At 35.3% G+C, this 6000-nt stretch overlaps 1 protein-coding gene across 6 annotated transcripts in view; it reads left to right on the top strand.

Moving 5' to 3' along the window:
- The first annotated feature begins 4859 nt into the window (after window positions 1–4859).
- The window catches only part of LOC129724426 (uncharacterized), a 48584-nt gene continuing 47443 nt past the window's right edge, over window positions 4860–6000 (top strand). For 2 of the 6 annotated variants that reach the window (XM_055679328.1, XM_055679324.1), the window contains exon 1: window positions 4873–5156. The gene's annotated coding sequence lies outside the window, so the exon portion shown is untranslated. The other 4 variants (XM_055679322.1, XM_055679323.1, XM_055679327.1 and 1 more) reach the window with 4 other exon arrangements.

Below are 6000 nucleotides of genomic sequence, written 5' to 3'. Positions count from 1 at the left end.
GTTACTTGATAATGGTTACTCAGTGAATCTTGAATTGATTTGAAGGTATATTTTGGATTTATTCAAACTAGTCATAATTCCAACTTATTCCTCTTGCTTTTCTTAAATTAAATCTGCAATCGTTCACCATGAGTAGTTTAAAAAAATGATTAATATTTCGAATGTTAATTTTCACAGATTCGGTGTATGAAAATGTTCCGAAAAGTTTTTGAACGAAACACAGTTCATCCACTTGGTATACAGAAACAGTGTCAACCAGAAATATCAAAAGTTTTTGCAGCACGGCCAACCATACCGACTAATAATAAAACTTAACAGTGCGCTAAATAAAATCGACCAATCAGAGAAGACTTTCACTACCACAAAAGATCAAAACAATGGTCGTAGTGGTCAAAATCTTACAAAAAAAGAAGACTTTCACTTTGACAGAACTTTGGGTGATTTATGGTTTCTCTTGTCACATCCTGTCCTAGCTATTAACGCTATTAAAACGAGAGTGTATACACGCTCCCTAAAATGAATTCAAAAATGATTAGAAAACAATTCATTTCCATAAAAAGTGGAACAACACGAAAATTGAGTAACTCTGTTGTTATTCAAAATTGTGTAACCATAGTATGGGCAAATACTGTGTATTTATTATTCAGAATGATGTATACAATTGAACTCATTTTTTGTGTTTAATAAAACTCATTTAGTTCTTAAAAAATATCAATTTATGTGTACAAAATTATCCATTTATTGAATTTAAAACTACTCAGTTTTTAAATTAAAACCTACACCGATTTAGATTTTGAAACTATCAAATTTTCGAATAGAAAAATATTCATTTTTGAATTTAAGACTAACCATTTTCAGAATTTAAAAGTACTCAGTTTAAGAATGGAAAACCACTCAGTTTTAAATGTGATGTTAGCGTAGAAAAGGAGGTTTGTGCCAGTAACAGTCAGAACAAAACAAAACTTAGGTTACATTCTATCTGAACGGTGTCTAATTATATTTATTTTTTAAGTATATTTTGCTCTTTTTTTGTGATGCATAATCACTTGATATTTAACTCTCCCACAAATTTCCTGATGACACGAACAACCTGAAAACTTTTGGTTCCTTAGAATGAATAATGAAATAAGTTTATATGTGTACCTTAAAGCTTTTTAAAATGTCCGTGACCACCTTCTCAGCGATTTTCTCATTTTTTGGAATCACTCAAACAGCCACAAGAACAGATAACACGGCCGCAAAGGCTAAATAATGGCGCACAAATGTTGAATCATGGTGCCGCCTTTCCACTCGTGTCAAATAATGGCGTCGTTTTTTCATGCTTAGTACTCAAAATTGAGTTATAGTGGTAAATTCAAAAATAAGTTATTCTAGATTAATCTAAAATCAGTGTAAAAATTACACAGAATCACCAAATGCGGTATTCATTTTTTGACGTTTCCATGCAACTTATGAAATTGAATTAAAACTTATTCATTCGCCGTGTTACTTTTCACGAGCGTGTAGAACCTAGTTGCCAAACTGGCGGTGTTTTTCACTGCCAATATCTCTCTTTTTTAGCGAATTTCTTTATTCCACTGCGTCAGGGCAAAATAAAAAAACGACAACGGGACTTACGACGCAAGTAAGAAAGAGATGCCAGATAATTGTTTACGAACTAAGCACGTGCGGTGGTGGGCTGAAACTGACAAATTTTACATTGCGCTTTGGGCAGCACGCCAGGTCAATACTGGGTCAAAATCGAGCGAATAAAGAAGGGTTTTGACAGCAGTTAGGTTGCTTCCAGGTCAAAATGAGGTGAGCTTGTGGAATAAAGAAATTCGCTTTGAGTATTTTTAGTGAGTTGATTCGCCCTGACGGAATTAAATCATCTCCTTCACACACATAGAACTGTCCGTAAGCGAGTTTTAGGGAGAATCACCAAAATGCTCGCTATCACATTCACCCTAGTCTAGTCTAGTCTAGTCTACACTAACACAGCCAGTACTTAAAAGAATCCTGGAAAATGATATCCACCATTTTAAAAATGGTTTCCATACATTTTTCTTGTCAACGGCCATGCCTACTGTGTAGTGCAATATAATACAATGTAATCAGGTCGCTATCACATTCACCCTTGATAAAAATTTCTATCCTCTGCACTCATACAGTAAACAAATTGAAGTTGGCAGCACCGTCGTAAATCCGTCAGAGCGAACTCTAAATTGAGTAGGAAGTACTCACTTTTGTATTTTGATTCAAAATGCCAAAAAATGAGAAACATTGATTAACAAAACTGAGTAACTTTCACTCAGTTTTCATATTTTCCAGTTTTAGTAACTTTTGGGTAACCGTTCATTTTATATCAGTTTGCTGTAAACAAAAACTAGACATTAAACAGTTCCCTGTTTGTTTCGCTCATTCGTACATGGATTTGGTTTTGGATTTGGTATTGTGCACTTCCCATTGAAATATACTGCACAGTTTGAAAGTGCTACAACAAAGAAGTGTGCATCAAAGTGCTCATTGACACTTATGAATTCGTTTTCGCGATGGTACTACACCGTTCCCAGAGTTACAAGGTAAAAAGTGTAACACGAGTGTAGCTACACCGCAAAAACGAATTTACCATTACCCACCATACTTTTTGACAGTTTGCATTCATTCGTGTGCTGCAGTGCTGCTAAAATACATTATTAGAAAAAAAATTTAAAAATATTGGAAATTTTAAAATATCTTGTTTGTGGATGCTATAATTTATTCATGTACGGACATCTAATAAATGTTACGCAATACATTAACTAAATTCCTCTCTTGGTTGAACACTTTAAAAAATTAGTTAGAGTTTGATTCAACCAGATTCCGAAGGAAGTATATTAGTGTTACTCAATCTTTTCTGGCAACAATAGTGCACGGATCCAACTGTGCTTGAAGAAGTGAGCAGAAAATCCAGTTGGCAAAGTAATAACTGAAACGAATAGTCACAATCAGGGCTGCCAAGTATACAGATTTTTCTGTATTATACAGATTTTTAACCACGATACAGAAATGATACAGAATACAGGATTCATACAGAATTTTGATATTTTATATAGATTTGTACAGAATTTCAGCAATCGAAACTTTTTTAGTTTCGGTGTGAAACTGTGATGTTTCTGAAATCTGGCAGCTCTGGTTTACACACAAAATTCTCGAATCCAAATTCAGTAATCATTACTGAAATTCAACAATAAAAACCATGTACTGAAATTTAAGCAACCTAGCTGTGTACTGAGTATTCAGCTTTTAGTTTTGATTTACCGACATTCAGTATTTTTAGCTTCGGTTGCTGAATATTCGGCATCTTTCGTTGACTAAAGTGCACCGCAGCTGTCAAAAAAAAGTCGTTATCAATGTGCTTAGTGCACGTTAAAGTTTGTGATGCAGGGAAGAATTTTGTTTAAAAATAATTCAGAGCCCGGAGAAGTGCTGCAGTACCAGAAAGCCGATCGTTGGGACGTGCTAAAACTGTTTGGTTAGTGGAAAATTTACCTTTTCTTGTTTTTTTTTCAGTTCGATGTGCGGTAGAGGGTGCTGGCGGATATTTCGAAATGCCATCGGATAGACATCAGCGGAATATAAAATAAAGGTTAAAATCGAATAAATTTCAGGCAGAATCCCCTCCAAACGAGTTTTAAGACCCATACGAAAAATTCCAGCCTAATTGATATTTCAGTAATCGTTTGCTAAGTTCTCAGTAAAATGCTGTCAAAATACATTATATCCGATATTGCTGAGTTTTCAGCAATGCTTTAAATAATGCTGAAAATTTCGTGAAAGTCTGTCAAACATGGATGACATTTCATATTGCTGAAAATTCAGTAAATTATCGTCAAACAGAATGACATTTCACATTGCTGAAATGTTCAGTAATCTTCCATTGCTGAAAGGATTACTGAAGTTTCAGCGTGGCAAAATTCATTAATAGTTTACTGAATTTCAATAGAAAAGTTTGGTGTGTAGAGTTCTAAGCGAAGTGAAAATCTCATACAAAATGTTCATTTTTTCACGCTCGTGAAAAATGCAACCTGCAAAAATGTTACTTCACTTGGAACTGTAAAAAAATTCGATCCAGCGAAATCGAAGGTTGTGGATCTCATCTTTTTCACTGGGGAAAACTTGCGTGCGTTTATATTCTGTCAGTTGCAACCAATTTTCATTTCGCTCGGAGTGTAAACTCGTGAATTTCGCTTCACTTAAACTGTAAACTGCAGGCTGGTGAACTACCCGCGTGTTCCACAAACGGGTTTTCACGACAGATTTCGCAAGCAAAAATTAACGCTTTTTCACTTGTCAAATTTTTCACTTCGCTTGGAACATGCTTAATAATATAATTTAACAGTGCGCTAAATAATCTCGACCAATCAGAGAGGGCTTTCACTTCGACAGAACTTTGGGTGATTTTTGGTTTCTTTTGTCACGTTCTGTCCCTAGGTTTAGGGTAGATATTGGTGCAAGACACTATTGATATATTCAATATTCAATATTACAAAGTATTTATCGTTGCATTTATGGGCACCCCTCTCTTTTTATCTTAGCTCATTGACGTTAATTTATCGTTGAAGGGTTGTCAACTGACAGATTATCGATGAATATCAAAATATATCAACCAATATCGAGTGATATTATCGAAATATATTTCGTGAATATATAGTTGTTTAGCGCTTAGGGGTAGATTTACTTTCAACGAAATTGAGTCAAAATTTACTCAATTTAGAGTAAAAATGGCCGAGCGTAAACAGGTTGATAGTTATTCATTTTTGAGTTACGTAGAACAAACGTGTAACGTTTCATGCTACCAATTTTTAAAACAACTGGCAACGCGGTATCTTTTTAAACCTAAAAAGTTAATAAATTGCGATTTTCTTCGAGAGCGGGTGTTTGCGTCTAATCGCTGTATCATATTTTGTTAGTTGGCCGTGAATTCTGGTTGTTAATGTAAGCTATTTGCGTTCATTATTCACCTGAGGTTCAATCGATTACTTGCAGGATAAAACTGTGTAGTTCAGAAAAAGTTAAAAGTAAAAATTGCGGTAAAGTGAATGTTAGGAAGAAACAAAATAACCTCACATTTTTCTTGTACCAGTTTTCTCGCGGTTTTCGCAGCGTGTGAACCAAGTCAAATTATTTGTGCAACGGTATGTAGTGGTTTCATATCCTTAGATGTATGAGTGAGCTTCTTTCTTAGAAGTTTTAACTGGTGTCGGTTTGTTATGAAATTATATTTTGTGATATATCCCTTATGCTTCGTATTTAATCGTAAGTACTTTTGTCAACATCATTGTAAAATACCTTGCAGGGGTAAAATATGGTGGTAATTTGTAATCTCAAATCATCACTATACATAGGAACACTAAGGTCGCCTTTTAGGAGGTTTTGAAGTAGAATACTTCTCTCAGGAAGTGCGGCTACATAGGGATGTGAAATGAAAATCTAAAACCGAAAAAAGTGAAGAATATGTCCAATTTCAAATGCTAATAAATCGGTTAGTATTCGATGGATTTCCTTCGTTCTTGCAGCAATAGATTGGAAAATCTTCTAAGATTCTTCACAAAAGGAGATAATTGTAATTTTATTATTTACACTATTGTACTATTGAAAATAGTCAAGCCTTGTCAAAACGAAAAATTCGACCTCCGATTGGTCGTTATTTGATTGCTTCCCAAGCACGGTCGACAGAATCATATACCTTGCAATTTAAAACATGCTATTTGGCCTATATAAGAGCCTGTTTCAGCCGAAAGCCGCTCATAATAGTTCTAGACAGCGACAACAGTAGTCGTCTTCCCTTAGCAGCAGCACTAGCAGTGCAGTGAATACCAGCGATGGCGGAAAGCGGCCACAGCTGTGGCGTAGCAATGGATAGCGCACTAGTTGCAGCCAGCGTCACACTATTTTCCCGAGTGGGTAGTAAGGAATAGGAAAGGTTCATGGGAGACAAAGACGTAGCCAGGGGGGGCGACCTATGCATCATCAATAGGA

Source organism: Wyeomyia smithii, chromosome 2 (genome assembly GCF_029784165.1).
Source record: "Wyeomyia smithii strain HCP4-BCI-WySm-NY-G18 chromosome 2, ASM2978416v1, whole genome shotgun sequence".
Lineage (NCBI taxonomy): Eukaryota > Metazoa > Arthropoda > Insecta > Diptera > Culicidae > Wyeomyia > Wyeomyia smithii.
The sequence above is the reverse complement of the archived record's forward strand: the minus strand, read 5'-3'. Positions and strand labels throughout refer to the sequence as shown.